Raw genomic sequence first — 16,767 nt, 5'->3', positions numbered from 1 at the left:
CTTTTATGGACGGCTTTGAATCTGTCATGTTAAAACAGAGGTCAAAACAAGAATCTTTGGATGTACAGACAATCAAGAAAAACCCAAAATTATTAACGTTGCTAAGAATTGAAAAACATGCATCGAAGGTATACACGAATACAATTTTTCTGATTATTCAACAAGAGATTTTTGCAGCTTTGTATAAATGTTCGTTGGATAAAATGGACAAAGAGGAATACACGGAAATATTTGTTGTTAAAGAGAAATTGGAAAAGAGAAAGGAATGCTCGAATGAAGGGAAGAAAAATGAAGGTTCGAATGAAGGTTCGAATGAAGGGAAAAAAGATGAAGGCTCAAGTATGGAGGATAAAAGGGAAGGCTCGAATGAAGAAAAAGAGTTCTTCAAATACAAGGTAAACTAATTTACATATTTTTTCATGTATGGAATAACATTTGTGCAATAGTTTGAATCTCACTTGTTAAAATAGTTTAAATAGGTACTTATCACTTGTGATTGACTTATACATCAGTTGTCATATTTAAATAGGTACTTATCACTTGTAATTGGCTTATACATCAGTTTCATACTTTTTTTATTATGAAGGTACTTCATAACCGCCAAGATGGATCAATAATATGTACATGTAGACACTATCTAAGATTTGGTCTTCTTTGTAGACATTGTTTTTGGGTATTGAAGAACGATAATATAGATGAAATCCCTGAAAAATACATAATGAGGCGTTGGAGAAGGGATATTGTAACGACCCTACTTTTTCCGTTATCTTTTACCGTTAACTATTTAACGATCGTTAACTGTTATTCGTGCCACGTCATTTCTATGACCTATATTATTATTTTTGTAATAATATATTAATTATTATGTGTTATATGAGTATTTGTATTCATATTTCAAGTTATACGTTTCTACGTGTCGCGGATTTCTGTCCGGCGAATCTTTTCGGTTTTCAAACCAACGGTCAAGATTTTGGGATTTTTAAATCCAATTTATTTTAAATATGATATTTTTATGTCATATGATTATTATATAGTGTATTTATATTTATTTTTCGTCGCGCGTTTGTTATCTTTCCGGATTTTTAATCGCGTACGTGCGTTTTTGCGTTTCGGGATTCGTTCGGGCTTTCGGGCCATAAGGAATTAATCTTTTAGCAAGATGGCCCACAAATGGGGCCCACCCTTTTGTTTTTGGCCGAAAATATCAAGGAGGGAGGGGTTGTTTTTGCCATTCTTGGTAATTAGTGATTTATTTGATCAAAACCACCAAAATGCTCCATTTAACCTAGCTTTTTTATTTTTCTTTTCTCCCTTCTTTCTCTTACATCATTTTGGCCGATTTTCTTAGCATCATCATCATAAAATTCGTCCACCATCATCTAGCATACAAGTGTTCTTCATCAATCAAGATCATCTACATAATCGGATTCACCGTCTCGCGATCTTTAATCTCATTCTTCTCAATTTTTGATTAGGGTATAAACCCTAACCCTAGCTTTTTGATTTTTCTTATATTTTACTGATTTTATATGTTATATTGATAGTATGATAATTGTATGTTATTGTATGGTTGATAGTATGCGTAGAAATGCTCGTTAATACATGTTTTCGGTTTGATTAATTTGGGACAGAAGCTTATTCGTTCTTTTCTGGTTATGTAACTGATATAAAAGTGAAATTAAAGTGTTTATATGAGTTCCTCTCATCAAGACATTAATTTTAGACTCCGGATTCATGTCGTTTCGATTCCCGGAGCTTAAGATATGATTAAAATGGTGTTTTGTAAAGATTAAATGGTGAAAACGAATTGGTTCAGTTATGGTCCGACTTTGTGACCATTTTTGGAGTCTTTAGGGTGTACTAGTGTGTTAGGATTGATGATGGGATGAACTTTCATGTTCGGGTCATCGAAATCCGAGCCACGGATCACCCGTTATGACTAAAATACGTTTTTGAGCGGATTAATGGTACAAACTGATTTAGAGCTGTAAGTCACGGCTTGGTGACTGTTCTTGGGATGTTCTTGAGCACACTAATGTGTCGGGTGGGTTGGTTAGGCGAAGATATATATAAGGCTCGCCGAAAACTGATTCCCGGGGCTCAAGTTATGACCCGATGAACTTTTGAATTAAAACTTATGGTTAAATATTGAAACTTATGATAAAAATAATGATTTTAATTATTGATTAATTACTTATGATATAAGAAGTAATTATTATCATTTAAGACTTATGATATATATTTATTATATCATTAAATTATTACTTATGATTTAATTAACGTTTTAATTAAACTTATGATTAATAATACTTTTATTATTAATGAAAAATACTTATGATAGGTATTAAATTTATTTTATGAGAATATTATTTTAAGACTTATAATAAAGATTAAATAATTATTTAATTATTATAAAATTATTATAAGACTTAATTATTATTTAATTATGATCTAATTATTAAATACTTATGATTTAATAATTTTAATTAGAAACTTATGAAATGATTAATAATTCATTATTAATTAATAATACTTATGATATGTTTTAAAATTTATTATTAATTAATAATACTTATATTATGATTAATATTTAATTAATTAATTAAATACTTATGTTATATTAATTATATCATTTAAACTTATGTTAACTTTAATAAATCATTTTAATTTAATTAAACTTATGTTATGACATAATTGTTCATATTTAACTTTAATAAACATTATAACTTATGTTATTATTATAACTTACACTTTTAAAATTAATGTTGACTATGTTTGACCAAGGTTGACTTTTGAGTTGACTTTCAGTTGACTTTGACTTTCAGTTGACTTCTGTTGACTTTCTAAATAAGGAAACTTTCCTAACTTAAAACTTTCTAAAAATAGAACTTTCTAAATTTGGAAACTTTCCTAAAATAGAAACTTTCCTAAAATAGAAACTTTCCAAAAATAGAAACTTTCCTAAAATAGAAACTTTCCAAAAATGGAAACCTGCTAAAAATAGAAACTTTCTAAAAATAGAAAGTGTGTGTCCGTACGCTGTTCCGATCAAACCGATGCATGTTGAGTATTGTTCTATGTCTACTTGCAACATGTACAATAGCTATCATACTAAGACTTGACCTAAGTTAGTTATTTATATCGACCTGCTTTATTTATAGGTCGGCGTTGTGATCATTCATGATCACTTTACTTCATTTGCTGTTCGCATAATTGTGTGGTTACTTCGTTTGCTATTAAGGTGAGTTATAGTCCCATTTTTCTATTTTAAATCTTTTGGGATGAGAATACATGCAATTTATTTTATATTTTGGACACAAGTGGAAGTTGGTTTAAATTATTCATTGTGAGTCGAACAAAAATATTCCCTAATCTGGTAATTGTAATCACTGGTTTCTACTGGTGAACGCGAATCCTATGGATAGATCTATCGGGTTTGACAACCCCATTTCGAGCTAGTCGCGCTAGCAATTTATAATCGGAATGTTTAGTACTTCGTATTTTGTTGTAGATACACTTGTTCGGTGTATATTATTTATTGTGTTTGGCAAGGGTAAATCAATGGTTAAGTGGTTACCAGGTGGCTCACGGAAAATGGAATAATGTTTTATTATATGTTTTCTAGCATATAATTTGGTGGTTTAAAAGGAGTTTTATGTTTTCAAACATAAATTTTTATTGTTTAAATTAATATTGTTTGCAATATTAAACCTATAATTCACTCAACATTTTTGTTGACAGTTACTCGCATGTTTTATTCTCAGGTTTATGATTGACTGCTTCCGCTGTGCTTAGAGAGTCTGCATATTTATGATGGCAGCTTTTGTTAAACATTAACTTGCATTCTATTTTGTTACATTAAAAAGTGGTTGTTTGTTGACTTTATTTTGGTCAACTTTTGGTTAAAGTATTATTGTATAGTTTTTCTAAACTTATACATTTTAGTAGATTTCCTTTATAGGAAATTATTTTTAAATAAAGAATGCAAGGTTGTTTTATTAAATTCATATAGAGTTTCGATCAAGCTGTGGGACCAAGTGACGGAGCCGTTAAGTGTTTTGACGGAGTCGTCACAGTTGGTATCAGAGCTCTGGTTGTAGGGAATTAGGCTGCATTGATGTCGTTACCCGGGTCAATAGGGTGCATTAGTGAGTCTAGTCTACAGCCCGGCCTATTATATATTATTATATGTGATTATTTGTGTCGTGTTGGTATGTATATTGTTATCATACATACATTTCTATTATGTTCTGAATCCGGGAGGAACTCCCATTCCGATTTAAACGTATTCTCCGACTCATGCGAGTTCATCTTTTAAAGGAACACCTCGGTTAGTGAAACCGAGGGGGTGTCATTCTTGACTTCTGGAATTCTCGACATTTCTATGTCATAATTAGTGTTTATTGATATAACGTTTAAGTTACATCACGTGTTCTAGAATTCTCGACATTTCTATGTCATCTATTATGGTTATGTATATAACGTTTGAGTTATATTACGCGAGATGTCATTCTTGACTTCTAAATGCTCGGCATTTCAATGTCAGCTATTATGTTTAGGTATATAACATTTTTGTTATATTACGTGCATTTGTGCCGTTGTGCCTATGTGCTTTGGTTGTTGAAACGGAAAACGTCATTCTTACTTCTAGAGATTCTTGGTACTTCGAAGACATTTTTATGTCATCGTTACTCCTATTCATTACTTTCGATGTCTTTGTCTCTTGTGCTATCCTTAGCACATTGTTAAGAAATTGTTTTAGGGAAATTGTGTTGAAATTCGAGGTTGACCACGTGTCCTGACCTTATGTAGTGATATTGGAATGGAACTATGAGTTAGTGAAATATAATGGCGTCAGGCCAACGTGATTATATTACTTTAATTCATAAAAAGTCCCAATATTGTGACATGAGGAATAGAAAGCGAGTCAAAGAAAATTTGTACACCACTCATTCGGAAATTCTAACGTTATTACATGAGTAAGGAAGATACTCATTATCTTATTTGTTGATATGCGAGAGACTCATCTTAACCGAACTACCTACCCCATGTTTTATCATTTATAACTCGCTTGTTAGTGACAGCTTCGCACGTGATTAGTTTTGACCCAAGGACTTGTGTTCTGATAAAAGTCAAGACATTATTTAACTCATTGGTTTTCATGACCTCGTAGTATTTATTGAAGAGATGTCGCAAGACGATTCAAGTCCATCACCCGAGCTTTAACGATCTTACTTCAACTCGTAACCTCTGTGATGCGGATACCCTGCTTTTCATTAAAAATTTTACACATTTGTGTAATTGGGCGGTTCTCACGAGATTTATGGGCGAATAGAAGTAATGAAATACTTTGTCATGTATACTATTTATAAAATCATATATGTACGTATGAATTCAAATGGACAAATTTACCCTTACCTATTTTGGCTAGTATACACTAATTTATACCTTCAAAATTATTTTAAAACCACTCTTATTGAGTTGTCTAGTTAACTCAAATTGATTTATGTAAAATGGTACACGTTGTACATACTTCTAAATTTACTAAGAGCTCCGTTCCATTTATGGGGTTACATTAGACGTTTAAAGCTTTTTCAAAACTTCTCTGATTGATTACATTAGAATTTTCGCATTGCTCTACAGAGTGTTTGGATCACATTTCTTCTCATCCTCCGTTTAAGGATGAAAATTTACCATTATGTTCATTGATAGAAATTCTTACACCAGTTTGGATGTCGGTTTTATAAAATTTGTTGGAAAGTCTTTGCGCCCATAGAATTTTCCCTCTTATGGTTGGACATGGCCGAAACGCAGACCGATAAATCAAGTTTCTGGGGTACACTCGATGGTCACCCTATTGTAGAAAAGGCGCTAAGTGGGTTTCTACCCCAACTGTTGTTATGACGGGTATCATGGATATATATTACTCTAGACCGTTTGAGGAGTTTCTACTCTCAATTTTCGCTGTCAACCGCAACACCCTCGTAAACATCAATCCTAGGATTCGATACTTTAGGGTGCACGAAATTATTTTTGGAGATTCATCTCACCTGGAGTCGGCCATTCTTTATAACCCATGATTCGCGTTCTTTTCATCCGCACATAAATTTAAGAATATGGATGAATCCTAGACTTCCTCGCTCATTGTACAAGGAAGTTCACTCTCGTTGAATTATCACACCTTTCATACGTCTTCCTTTCGGAAATATAATGAAAATTTACTTTGGAGTCCATGATCCTCGTTAACTCCTTTGAGAGAATTGCCTTAAATATCTATGCCACCGATGTGACTACTCCATATTTATTTCTTCCTTCATTATTGCAACTTTATTTCATCCGTCCCAGTTCGTCCCCTTGGGGAGCTCCCGTTTCGTTCGTTGAGAAGAAAGATGGTTCATTTCGTTTGTGTATTGATTATCGTGAATTGAACGAGCTTACTGTTAAAAACCGTTACCCTCTTCCGAGAATTGATGATCTGTTCGATCAACTTCAAGGTTCGTCCGTTTATTATAAGATTGATCTTCGTTCCGGTTATCACCAATTACGCGCTAAAGAAACTGATATTCTGAAAACCGCTTTCTGTACCCGTTATAGTCACTTTGAATTTCTTGTTATGCCGTTCAGATTGACAAATGCACCTGTTGTGTTCATGGACCTCATGAACCGTGTGTGTAGACCCTATCTGGACAAATTCGTTACTGTTTTCATCGACCACATCCTTATTTATTCTAAGAGTGATGAAGGGCGAAGAACATTTGAAGTTAGTGCTTGATCTGTTGAGGAATGAAGAGTTGTACGCTAAGTTCTCTAAGTGTGCTTTCTGGTTAAGAGAAGTTCAATTTCCTCGGACATATTGTTAGTAAATAGGGAATACAAGTTGATTCAGCTAAGTTTGAGGCGATTGAAAAGTGGGAAGTTCCGAAAAATCCTACTCAGATTCGCCAGTTTCTAGGATTAGCAGGCTATTATAGAAGGTTCATTCAAGATTTTTCACGAGTAGCGAAACCTCTGACTGCTTTAACGCATAAGGGGAAGAAGTACGAATGGAAGAGTGAACAAGAGTCTGCTTTCCAAACTCTGAAGAAGAAGTTAACTTCTGCACCGATATTATCACTACCTGAGAGTAATGATGATTTTGTTATCTATTGTAATACTTCGCGTCAAGGCTTTGGATGTGTTTTGATGCAATGAAAGAAGGTTATTGCATATGCGTCATGTTAGTAGAAGATCCACGAGCAGAATTATACAACCCATGATTTAGAATTGGGAGTTGTTATATTCCTACTCAAGAATTGGAGACATTACTTATATGGGGTCAAATGTGCAGTGTACACTGATCACAAAAGTCTTCAACATATTCTTGATCAAAAACAGCTAAATTTGAGACAACGAAGATGGATTGAGTTATTGAACGATTATTATTGTGAGCTCCTTTATCATGCGGGAAGGGCCAATGTTGTGGCCGATGCTTTAAGTCGAAAAGAGAGAGTTAAACCTCGTAGGTTTAGAGCCTTGAATATGACCATTCGAACAAACCTCGCAAGGCAGATTCTTGCAGCTCAATAAGAAGCCTTGAAGGAGGAAAATTTTGTAACGGGAAGGTCCGAGGCTTGAGTAAACAGTTAGAGGTACAAACCGATGGTACTCGGTATTTTGCGGGATGCCTTTGGGTTCCGAAGTTTGGTGATCTACGAAAACTTGTTTTAGATGAGGCTCATAAGTCTAGGTACTCTATTCATCCTGGTTCAGGAAAGATGTATCATGATCTTAAGGAGCTGCATTAGTGGCCTAATTTGAAAGCTGATATAGCTACGTATGTGGCTAACTGTTTGACTTGTGCTAAGGTTAAAGCTGAACATCAGAAACCGTCTGGACTTTTGGTGCAACCTGAAATTCCCGAGTGGAAGTGGGAAGGTATTAAGATGGACTTTATTACGAAGTTACCGGGAGTTGTGGGTGGTTATGATACCATTTGGGTGATTGTTACCGACTCACTAAGTCAACTCATTTCTTGCCGATTAAGGAAACTGATTCGAGGGAGAAGCTTACCCGTTTATAATTGAAGGAAATTGTTTTGAGGCATGGTGTTCCCGTATCTATTATTTCGGATCAAGACAGTCGATTTACAGCAAGGTCTTGGCAGTCTTTACAAGATGCTTTGGGAACTAAATTGGATATGAGCACCGCTTATCATCCACAGTCGGACGGTCAGAATTAAAGGACCATCCAAAGGTTAGAAGGCATGTTGAGGGCGTGCGTAATTGATTTTGGTAATAGTAGGGATAGATACTTGTCGTTGGCTAAGCTTTCTTACAACAACAAGTTATCATGCAAGTAGTAAAGCCGCTCCATTTGAAGCTCTGTATGTTAGAAAGTGTAGGTCTCCTGTCTGTTGGAATGAGGTTGGGGATGCTCAACTCGCATGACCAGAGATCATTCACGAGACTACCGAGAAGATTGCACAGATTAAGGAAAGATTGAGAACTGCCAGGAGTAGGCAAAAGAGTTATGCCAATAAGAGAAGGAACGATATTGAATTTCAGGTCGGTAATCGTGTTATGTTGAAGGTATTGCCTTGGAAGGGCGTAATACGTTTTAGTAAAAGGGGGAAATTGAATCCTCGATTTGTTGGACCTTTTGAGATTATTGAGAGAGTTGGACCCGTGTCTTATCGTTTGAAATTGCCACAAGAACTCAGTGCTGTTCACTATGTTTTTCATGTATCGAATTTAAAGAAGTGTTTGGCCGAGGCCGATTAGACTATTCCTCTGGAGGAACTCCAAGTTGATAAGCAACTACATTTTATTGAGGAACCTGTTGAAATTATGGATCGAAAGGTTAAGACTCTTAAACAGAGTAGAATTCCTATTGTTCGAGTTAGATGGAACGACGCGGTCCCAAGTTCACTTGGGAGCGTGAAGATTAGATGAGGCAGAAGTACCCGCATTTGTTCCCAGATGCTGAGTCAACCCCTGCACCTGCTTAAATTTCGGGACGAAATTTCTGTAACGGGAAGGTACTGTAACGACCCTACTTTTTCCGTTATCTTTTACCGTTAACTATTTAACGACCGTTAACTGTTATTCGTGCCACGTCATTTCTATGACCTATATTATTATTTTTGTAATAATATATTAATTATTATGTGTTATATGAGTATTTGTATTCATATTTCAAGTTATACGTTTCTACGTGTCGCGGATTTCTGTCCGGCGAATCTTTTCGGTTTTCAAACCAACGGTCAAGATTTTGGGATTTTTAAATCCAATTTATTTTAAATATGATATTTTTATGTCATATGATTATTATATAGTGTATTTATATTTATTTTTCGTCGCGCGTTTGTTATCTTTCCGGATTTTTAATCGCGTACGTGCGTTTTTGCGTTTCGGGATTCGTTCGGGCTTTCGGGCCATAAGGAATTAATCTTTTAGCAAGATGGCCCACAAATGGGGCCCACCCTTTTGTTTTTGGCCGAAAATATCAAGGAGGGAGGGGTTGTTTTTGCCATTCTTGGTAATTAGTGATTTATTTGATCAAAACCACCAAAATGCTCCATTTAACCTAGCTTTTTTATTTTTCTTTTCTCCCTTCTTTCTCTTACATCATTTTGGCCGATTTTCTTAGCATCATCATCATAAAATTCGTCCACCATCATCTAGCATACAAGTGTTCTTCATCAATCAAGATCATCTACATAATCGGATTCACCGTCTCGCGATCTTTAATCTCATTCTTCTCAATTTTTGATTAGGGTATAAACCCTAACCCTAGCTTTTTGATTTTTCTTATATTTTACTGATTTTATATGTTATATTGATAGTATGATAATTGTATGTTATTGTATGGTTGATAGTATGCGTAGAAATGCTCGTTAATACATGTTTTCGGTTTGATTAATTTGGGACAGAAGCTTATTCGTTCTTTTCTGGTTATGTAACTGATATAAAAGTGAAATTAAAGTGTTTATATGAGTTCCTCTCATCAAGACATTAATTTTAGACTCCGGATTCATGTCGTTTCGATTCCCGGAGCTTAAGATATGATTAAAATGGTGTTTTGTAAAGATTAAATGGTGAAAACGAATTGGTTCAGTTATGGTCCGACTTTGTGACCATTTTTGGAGTCTTTAGGGTGTACTAGTGTGTTAGGATTGATGATGGGATGAACTTTCATGTTCGGGTCATCGAAATCCGAGCCACGGATCACCCGTTATGACTAAAATACGTTTTTGAGCGGATTAATGGTACAAACTGATTTAGAGCTGTAAGTCACGGCTTGGTGACTGTTCTTGGGATGTTCTTGAGCACACTAATGTGTCGGGTGGGTTGGTTAGGCGAAGATATATATAAGGCTCGCCGAAAACTGATTCCCGGGGCTCAAGTTATGACCCGATGAACTTTTGAATTAAAACTTATGGTTAAATATTGAAACTTATGATAAAAATAATGATTTTAATTATTGATTAATTACTTATGATATAAGAAGTAATTATTATCATTTAAGACTTATGATATATATTTATTATATCATTAAATTATTACTTATGATTTAATTAACGTTTTAATTAAACTTATGATTAATAATACTTTTATTATTAATGAAAAATACTTATGATAGGTATTAAATTTATTTTATGAGAATATTATTTTAAGACTTATAATAAAGATTAAATAATTATTTAATTATTATAAAATTATTATAAGACTTAATTATTATTAAATTATGATCTAATTATTAAATACTTATGATTTAATAATTTTAATTAGAAACTTATGAAATGATTAATAATTCATTATTAATTAATAATACTTATGATATGTTTTAAAATTTATTATTAATTAATAATACTTATATTATGATTAATATTTAATTAATTAATTAAATACTTATGTTATATTAATTATATCATTTAAACTTATGTTAACTTTAATAAATCATTTTAATTTAATTAAACTTATGTTATGACATAATTGTTCATATTTAACTTTAATAAACATTATAACTTATGTTATTATTATAACTTACACTTTTAAAATTAATGTTGACTATGTTTGACCAAGGTTGACTTTTGAGTTGACTTTCGGTTGACTTTGACTTTCAGTTGACTTCTGTTGACTTTCTAAATAAGGAAACTTTCCTAACTTAAAACTTTCTAAAAATAGAACTTTCTAAATTTGGAAACTTTCCTAAAATAGAAACTTTCCTAAAATAGAAACTTTCCAAAAATAGAAACTTTCCTAAAATAGAAACTTTCCAAAAATGGAAACCTGCTAAAAATAGAAACTTTCTAAAAATAGAAAGTGTGTGTCCGTACGCTGTTCCGATCAAACCGATGCATGTTGAGTATTGTTCTATGTCTACTTGCAACATGTACAATAGCTATCATACTAAGACTTGACCTAAGTTAGTTATTTATATCCACCTGCTTTATTTATAGGTCGGCGTTGTGATCATTCATGATCACTTTACTTCATTTGCTGTTCGCATAATTGTGTGGTTACTTCGTTTGCTATTAAGGTGAGTTATAGTCCCATTTTTCTATTTTAAATCTTTTGGGATGAGAATACATGCAATTTATTTTATATTTTGGACACAAGTGGAAGTTGGTTTAAATTATTCATTGTGAGTCGAACAAAAATATTCCCTAATCTGGTAATTGTAATCACTGGTTTCTACTGGTGAACGCGAATCCTATGGATAGATCTATCGGGTTTGACAACCCCATTTCGAGCTAGTCGCGCTAGCAATTTATAATCGGAATGTTTAGTACTTCGTATTTTGTTGTAGATACACTTGTTCGGTGTATATTATTTATTGTGTTTGGCAAGGGTAAATCAATGGTTAAGTGGTTACCAGGTGGCTCACGGAAAATGGAATAATGTTTTATTATATGTTTTCTAGCATATAATTTGGTGGTTTAAAAGGAGTTTTATGTTTTCAAACATAAATTTTTATTGTTTAAATTAATATTGTTTGCAATATTAAACCTATAATTCACTCAACATTTTTGTTGACAGTTACTCGCATGTTTTATTCTCAGGTTTATGATTGACTGCTTCCGCTGTGCTTAGAGAGTCTGCATATTTATGATGGCAGCTTTTGTTAAACATTAACTTGCATTCTATTTTGTTACATTAAAAAGTGGTTGTTTGTTGACTTTATTTTGGTCAACTTTTGGTTAAAGTATTATTGTATAGTTTTTCTAAACTTATACATTTTAGTAGATTTCCTTTATAGGAAATTATTTTTAAATAAAGAATGCAAGGTTGTTTTATTAAATTCATATAGAGTTTCGATCAAGCTGTGGGACCAAGTGACGGAGCCGTTAAGTGTTTTGACGGAGTCGTCACAGATATAATACCACCAGAGTTAAGATCAAGGAGAAACAGATATGGCAACGAAAACATTGCTGTTCAAAATTCTATTAATGAAATCACATCAGTTGTTGATGATTGTGTTGAACTAATTGGGCAGGATGAAACGATGCTATAAGTGCTTCTTGAAAAATTAAAATGGTGAAGAAAGAAGTTGAGACTCAAGTGCCAAAACAGTTTAAGAAAAAAGATGATGTCATACAAGAAATGGTTGGTGTTTCAAAACCTAATTCATTAGACATACAAAACCCACCGGCTGGGAGATACAAAGGTTGTGGAAAAGATAAGCGTCTCATGAGTGGAAAAGAGAAAGGAATTTTGGAAAGCAAAAAAAGAAAGATTACTTGCAGTAATTGTGGATCACATGAACACAATTGCAGGGGTTGTGACAAAGACAAACGTTGATTTTATTTTTTATTTTTTATTTTTTATATTCGTACAATTGTTAATTTTGGTGTTCCTATTAAATGTTTGACTTTCATTTTTTTATATTTTGTTACTTTATTTCAAGAACAACTGTTAAAAATTGTTAATGTGTTTGGAACATTTTTTATTTATGGTTTTGATTTTACAGAATGTATATCAACAGTTGTGATTATATACTGTAATCACATGTGATTAAGTAGTTCAATCACATGTGATTATATTTTATAATCACATGTGATTGAATAAAGCCAATGACATTAAGAATCATTTGTAAAATCAATTAGTCCCTAAACCCAAAAACCATGTGATGGGTCCTAATGGTGGTGAGAGGTCTTTGCAAAATCAATTTGTAAAAGAATGTAGTTAACGGTTGTGATTATGTACTAAAATCATATGTGATTAAGTAGTTCAATCACATGTGATTTTATATTACAATCAGATTTGATTGAATAAGACAATGACATGAGATTAAGTAGTTCAATCACATGTGATTTTATATCACATAATGTATGTTAACGGTTGTGATTATATACTAAAATCACATGTGATTAAGTAGTTCAATCACATGTGATTTTATATCACATAAAGTATGTTAACGGTTGTGATTATATACTAAAATCACATGTGATTAAGTAGTTCAATCACATGTGATTTTATATTACCATCATATTTGATTGAATAAGACAAGTGATTATATATGAAATATCACATGTGATTGTTATGTATTATCACTTGTGATTGCAAATGCAAAAATCACATGTGATTGCATGAGGAATAACTTGTAGCTGTATAGTATTTTTAATCAACCATCAACCACCAAGAATCATAACCATCCAAGCATTAGAGACAATAAATATATGAACATCTAAACCATGCATTAAAATATCAAGTAGCATGTCATTAACCAAAAAACATCTTGACCAAAAGAGCCATCAACATCTAACCACTAACATGTCATTAACCAAAACACATCTTTCCAACCATCTACATCTAACCATACACTAAACTATCAAAGCAGAACAATAAAATACATCTTCAAAAAACTTCACTCTTCATTAGATTGCTGGTCATGCACCTCTTGATTTTTAGCTTTTTCAACTCGGACACCTCTTGATTGTTTTGCAGAAATGATAACCTTCCTATAATCTTTCTTTTCATGGAATGCGGCAAAATTTCTTGCATTTCTTAACATCTACTCAGCATGTATGTTTAGATCATGCGACAAAATCTTCGATGCATAGCGAATCCTCAGCTTCCGTAGCTGATTCTTTTGTTCAACCGACTCAGGCACCAATACATCAGACCACTCATTCTCTGATCTTGCTTTAAACATGTCCATGTGGAACATAGCAAACACGCCATAATCCACAACATTATCTATTGTTTTCCATGGCAGCGAAATCCTAATTCGTTCCAATTTTTCAATTTGATTTGCAAAAGGATGCTTATGAAATTTCAGATGTTCAGCAAAAGCATATAGCTGGAAAAAACAAAATCATAAAAAATGAATAGTTATTAAATTAATGATCGAGCAGATGTTTAAAAACATTAAGTGTAAACAGGGGAAGCAAAAAAAAACTGATATTGAAGTGGAAAACGTACAAGTAATGATATTATAATAAACACTAACCAAAAGATTGAAAACTTTGGCGTATCTTGCAGCATAGTTTTTAACTACCGAAGAGTTGTCAAGTATGTAGAGCTTGGGAACTTTCATGTCAATCACCAAGACAAAGAAATGCCCATGTCTGCAGATTGGGAAAAAAAATACCTGTTGTAAAAAATAAAAAAAGAAAGAAATTATTAGAACATAAATAATTGATTATGATATAAAGGCAAATAGACCTACAAATGTAAGCCAGAAATAACATACAAGATCAACTTTTCAGAGTGACGCAAGCTTTGGAAAAAATCGAAACCAAGCATTAGCACTTTCTTTGATTATCATCAGCTTATCTTCTTTTTTCATGTTCTTGTTGTCATACAAGTAAGAATATTGTAAATAAAATAACACATGTGATCATATATAACAATAATATGTAATTATATCTATAATAATCACATGTGATTATATATATAACAATCACATGTGATTATATATAACAATCACATGTGACTAAGTATTAAGAACCATAACACACAGATAGAAACAGTAAGCTAATATAGTACATAAAAATTTTTAAACGATAAAACTTACAATGATTGAAGAAGGGAAAAAAAAACCTAGACGGGCTAGATTGTCCTCTGTACTTTTACTCTTCGTTCAGTATAAAGCTCCATAAATCAATTACACTAGCCTCAACATAAACATCGGGGCAAAGTGATTCCAAACTAAGACGGTGTATCATGCTGCCTTTTCTTGATTCAAAAACAGTCTCACTAACAAACAAAAAAGGGGGGGGGGGTTAGTTTAATACATGTGATTTCAGAATATAATCACATGTGATTTCATAATAAAATCACATGTGATTTCATAATATAATCACATGTGATTGGCTTATAAAGCAGAAGGATTTGTATGTATTAAAAGTAAAAATTTTAGAAAACTCACGAAGGGCTAAGCTTCATCAAAAATAATTCCATAGCCAAAATAAGCTCAGAGTTTGTCAGAATGTCAGACACAACAGTCAGCTTGTTGATATAAGCAGATCTAAGAACGATTGTCCGATCTTTCTTTATAGCTTTTTTACAAAATTTCTTTGACTGGACAGCCGTTTGTTTTGGTAACGTTTTTCCAACTTCAGGGCTGCTTGCCAACTTGCCCTTGTCTAACAATTTCACAGCTTCATCATACTCCTTGTTCTCATATTTATCCTCCTGAGATAAGAGATGAAAAGTAGGTGGTGTTAAATTCATCATTGTTGGAGTATTATGAACAGGTAACCATGTAAGGCTTGTTGGTGCATTAAGTAAAGATATAATTTCACAAATATCAACGACCTCATTAACGTTGTTGTTAAACCATTGTGTCAAAGATGTGTACTCTTCTTCATTTTGATCTTTGTCAACATCTTTCTCAGCAACCTTTGGACCTACAACTTCTGTCACAACTGGAACAATTGGATCATCGGAATCAAGATTAACTTCTTGCTCATCATTCACATCATCATCAGCCTTGGATTGCCCATCATCAATCTTTTTCTCAGACTCAACCTTGTTTACATCAACACATTCATCATCTTTTTTCTCCGAATCAGCATTCTTCTCATCATCATCATCGTCGTCATCATCATCATCAGTTCCCTCTGACTCGGCCTTCTTCTCATCATCATCGTCTTTTCCCTCTGACTCATCATTGTTGACATCATCATCGTCTTTTCCCTCTGACTCATCCTCCATCTCATCGTCAGTCTTCACATCACACACATCCATTTTAAAGACTTCGTTCAACTTCTTTTCATAAGATATCAATATCTTCTCATCTGGGTACTTGGACAAACTTTCACGTATTGTCCGTGATAAAAAAATGCTTCAACTCATTGACCAATTTAAACTTCTCCTCGATAACTTCACAATAACCCTGCATATAATGTGCAAAAAGCTTAGAATAGTTATAAAAAAAGATCAAAGTTATCGCATAATATAATATTATTTACTGAATGTATAATCAGACCAAGTATTATTTAATTAGTGAAAACAGGTGATTGTATACAAAAAATCAATCACATGTGATTTTATCATAAAATCACAAGTGATTGTATACAAAAATTCAATCACAGGTGATTATATACAAAAAATCATACTAACACAGCATGATTTAATTAGTAAAAACAGGTGTTTGAATTATATAAAAAAAAAAAAAAAAAACTACCTCAATCGCACGCAGATCAGCCTTATCCTCATCTTCAAGTTTGAGAAAACCCTCCCCATTTTCTGCTTCTTCGTCATATTCATCTGCAAGTTCCAACAGCCCAAATGATCCAAGCTCAGCCTCTTTCTTTGCACGAACAGTAATGGCTCCTTT

General features: G+C 33.0%; 1 long non-coding RNA gene across 1 annotated transcript; it reads right to left on the bottom strand.

The window, feature by feature from the left end:
* Positions 1-13,657: 13,657 nt before the first annotated feature.
* Positions 13,658-14,560, bottom strand: LOC139871872 (uncharacterized). Its single transcript, XR_011766797.1, has 2 exons — positions 14,434-14,560; positions 13,658-14,283 (listed from the first exon to the last, which is right to left on the bottom strand). It is a non-coding gene; the product is annotated as an uncharacterized lncRNA (long non-coding RNA).
* Between the last annotated feature and the right edge of the window lie 2,207 nt (positions 14,561-16,767).

Source organism: Rutidosis leptorrhynchoides, chromosome 10 (genome assembly GCF_046630445.1).
Source record: "Rutidosis leptorrhynchoides isolate AG116_Rl617_1_P2 chromosome 10, CSIRO_AGI_Rlap_v1, whole genome shotgun sequence".
Lineage (NCBI taxonomy): Eukaryota > Viridiplantae > Streptophyta > Magnoliopsida > Asterales > Asteraceae > Rutidosis > Rutidosis leptorrhynchoides.
Note: the sequence above shows the minus strand (reverse complement) of the source record. Positions and strands in the feature narration are given on the sequence as shown.